The 3,969-nt window shown below is 45.7% G+C and overlaps 2 non-coding genes across 2 annotated transcripts; both read left to right on the forward strand.

Annotated features, from left to right (window-relative positions):
• Positions 1 to 1,422: 1,422 nt before the first annotated feature.
• trnas-gcu (transfer RNA serine (anticodon GCU)) lies at positions 1,423 to 1,504 on the forward strand. Its single transcript has one exon. It is a non-coding gene; the product is annotated as a tRNA-Ser (tRNA).
• Positions 1,505 to 3,488: 1,984 nt separating this feature from the next.
• On the forward strand, positions 3,489 to 3,578 carry trnas-gcu (transfer RNA serine (anticodon GCU)). Its single transcript has one exon. It is a non-coding gene; the product is annotated as a tRNA-Ser (tRNA).
• Positions 3,579 to 3,969: the final 391 nt, after the last annotated feature.

A 3,969-nucleotide genomic window follows, 5' to 3' on the forward strand; every position in this document is an offset into this window, starting at 1 on the left:
TATCTGTTTCTGAGACTGTCTCTGAGTGTGTGATTATGCGTATCACTATATTTCACTAACTGTGAGTGTGTCATAGTACCTGTCAGTGTATGTCACTTTTTGTGACTGTGTGATTGTATCTGCCAGTGTTTGGGGTTTAACCGCTCAATGCCACCAGTTCTTCTTCGGTTACCCACTGCGCAGTCCAGGTTTCCGTATTCACTTCTCCCATGATTCTCTTCAGCCACCTCTCCTGGATGAACCTTCTACTGTTAGTACACTGGAGGGGTCCTTCGGCTACTTATCTGTGAGAAGATCGCATATTAAATTTCCATGAAGTAAAGGAGTTGGAACACGTGGTTAAGATGATGCACAATAATCCATTGCACGTGGATTCCAATCGCACCCTCGTCTGTAACGTGGTCAACTTTATGAGGATAAAATAAAAATGCTGTGATATGTAGCAATTGTTGAAGGGCTTGGCGGGTGGTGAATAGTAGAACACCTTGCATATTGAAACCACATTCAAAAACGATGAGGAAGTTACTTAATTCACTCTCTGCCCTAATTGCGCATACATGCTGAGTCGGAACCCGTTTCTTTCCCTCAGTTCGAAACTCACGAATTCGCGCAAAAGGTAAGTTCATTAAATATAGGAGCTGAATTAAGCCATTAGACCTTTCGAGTCTGCCCTGCCATTCTATCATCGCTGATATGTTCCTTATCTGCTATCTACAATGTTACAGATGAAGAGGTCGATTGCGATATCAGCCAGAGCACCTCCTCCCGAGAACACATGACCTCGGAGCGTGAGTAGGCAATTTAGACTCCTGAGCCTAACATCTTCCATGTGATCTTGGCTGAACCCGTCCTGGCCTCAACTCCACCGTCCTACCCGATCTCAATAACCCTTAAGCTCCTTACCACTAAAAATCTCTCTCACTCCTCCTTACATTTACTCACTCTCCCTGCATCCAACCAGCTCTGGGGTCGCGAGTTCCACAGAATCACAAGCCTTTGGGAGAAGTCGTTTTTCCTCAAGTCTTTATTAAATTTGCAATCTCTTATTCTAAGGTTATGACCGCGCGTTTTAGAATGCCCCACTAGAGGAAGCATCAACTCCACGTCTACCTTATCCATACCTTTTGGCAGCTTATACCCCTCAATTAGATAATTGCGCATAGATTCTGAGTGAAAAACTGTTGGCCAGTCTTCCTCAGTTTGAAACTCACGGTGTCGCACAAAAACATCCGATACAACTATTACTGCGATGGCGGTAAATCGATCACTGTTCAACTGCTGAGAAGGAAGCGATGCTCACCACTATACCATTATCGCTGCATTTTCAATATTGAACACCAGGATGAATAGAACGAGGCAGATATAATCCATCAGTTCATGGGTGTAAAATGAACTAAGACGTATAGACAAGCGAGCTTGTGGGACGGGGTGGCCGAGTGGTTAAGACGATGGACTGCTAATCTATTGTGCTCTGCCCGCGTGGGTTCGAATCCCATCCTCGTCGATTTTTCATCCACCGTTTCTCGAAAGTGGGACTCATTTTTCAAAGATGGATCTGCAATCACTGATGTGACAGTCTATTCAAAGTTGTCATCCCGGATTGCATCGAGTTGGGCGAGAGGAGGGACGAATGGAGGCAAGCGTGTTTGTGGTTTAACCGCTCAATGCCACCAGTTCTTCGTCGGTTACCGACAGTACAGTCGAGGTTACCGGGTTCACTTCTCCCAGAATTCTCTTCAGCCACCTCTCCTGGATGAACCTTCTCCTGTTTGTACACTGGAGGGGTTCTTCGGCTACTTGTCTGTGAAAAGATCGCATATTAAATTTCCATGAAGTAAAGGAGTTGGACCACGTGGTTAAGGTGATGCACAATAATCCATTGCACGTGGATTCCAATCCCATCCTCGTCTGTAACGTGGTCAACTTCATGAGGATAAAATAAAAATGCTGTGATATTTAGCTTTTGTTTAAGGGCTTGGCGGGTGGTGAATAGTAGAACACCTTGCATATTGAAACCACATTCAAAAACGACGAGGAAGTTACTTAAATCACTCTCTACCATAATTGCCCATAAATTCTGAGTTGGAAACCGTTTCTTTCCCTCAGTGTGAAACTCACGAATTCGCGCAAAAGATAAGTTCATACAATATAGGAGCAGAATTAAGCCATTAGACCTTTCGAGTCTGCCCCGCCATTCTATCATCGCTGATATGTTCCTCATCTGCTATCTGCAATGTTACAGGTGAAGAGGTCGATTGCGATATCAGCCAGAGCACCTCCTCCCGAGAACACATGACCTCGGAGCGGAAGTAGGCAATTTAGCCTCCTGAGCCTAACACCTTCCATGTGATCTTGGCTGATCCCATCGTGGCCGCAACTCCACCGTCCTGCCCGCTCTCCTTATTGGTAAGGAGTTGAAACTTCTCCTTAAATTTACTCACTCTCACTTCATCCAACGCTCTGTGGGGTTGCGAATTCCACAAGTATCACAAGCCTTTGGGAGAAGTAGTTTTTCCTCAAATCTTTCTAAATTTGCGATCTCTTATTCTAAGATTATGACCTCGCGTTTTAGAATGCCCCACTAGAGGAAGCATCAACTCCACGTCTACCTTATCCTGACCTTTTGGCATCTTATACCCCTCAATTAGATAATTGCGCATAGATTCTTAGTGAAAAACTGTTGGCCAGTCTTCCTCGGTTTGAAACTCACGGTGTCACGCAAAAACATCCGATACAACTATTACTGCGATGGCGGTAAATCGATCACTGTTCAACTGCTGAGAAGGAAGCTATGCTCACCACTATGCCACTATCGCTGCATTTTCAATATTGAACACCGGGATGAATAGAACGAGGCATATATAATCCATCAGTTCATGGGTGTAAAATGAACGAAGACGGATAGACGTGCGAGCTTGCGGGACGGGGTGGCCGAGTGGTTAAGGCGGTGAACTGCTAATCCATTGTGCTCCGCACTTTATCCATACCTTCTGACATCTTTTCCTTCTCAATTAGATAATGGCGCATAAATTCTGAGTGAAAAACTGTTGGCCAGTGTTCCTCAGTTGGAAACTCACGATAAATTGCCCTTCGTGTCCAAAATTGCCCTTAGTGTTGGGTGGAGGTGTTCTTTCCAAGAGCCGGTGCAGACTCAATGGGCCGAATGGCCTCCTTCTGCACTGTAAATGCTATGATAATCTATAATGAATCTAGGACAAAGGTTCGGCACAACATCGTCGTCCGAAGGGCCTGTTCTGTGCTGTATTTTTCTATGTTCTATGTGGCGCAAAAACATCCAATACAACTATTACTGCGATGGCCGGGAACAGATCCCCGGTCAACTGTTTGGTAAGCAGCTATGCTCAACACTGTACCGCCATCGCTCCATTTTAAGTTTTGGACACCAGGTTGAATAGAATGAGGCAGATAATTTCCATCAGTTCATGGATGCGAACCGCATTTAGACGTATTTGCGGCTGAGTGCGTGGGACGTGGTGGCCCAGTGGTTACGGCGATGGACTGCTGATCCATTGTGCTTTGCGCGCGTGGGTTCGAATCTCATCCTCGTGGAATTTTCATCCACTCGTTCTCTGAAGTGTCGCTCATTTATCCAAGATGGATCTGCAATCGCTGATGTGACAATCTATTCCAGGTTTTCAGGCCAGATTGCATCGAGTTGGGTTAGTGGAGGGAGGAACGGAGGCAGACGTGTTGGGGCTTCAACGCCGGTTGACACCAGTTCTTCTTCGGCCGAACACAGTATAGTCGATGTTTCCGTGTTGACCTCTCCTATAATTAAGTTCTGCCACCTCTCCCAGATGAAATTCCTTCTATTTGTACTTTGAAGGGGTTCCATGTCTGTGCGAAGATCAAATATTAAAGATCCATGAAGTGAAGGAGTTGTACCACGTGGTTAAGGGGATGCACCGTAACCCTTGGTGCTCTGCGCTCGTGGGTCCGCATCCCATC

This window comes from Scyliorhinus torazame, chromosome 24 (genome assembly GCF_047496885.1).
Source record: "Scyliorhinus torazame isolate Kashiwa2021f chromosome 24, sScyTor2.1, whole genome shotgun sequence".
Taxonomy (NCBI): domain Eukaryota; kingdom Metazoa; phylum Chordata; class Chondrichthyes; order Carcharhiniformes; family Scyliorhinidae; genus Scyliorhinus; species Scyliorhinus torazame.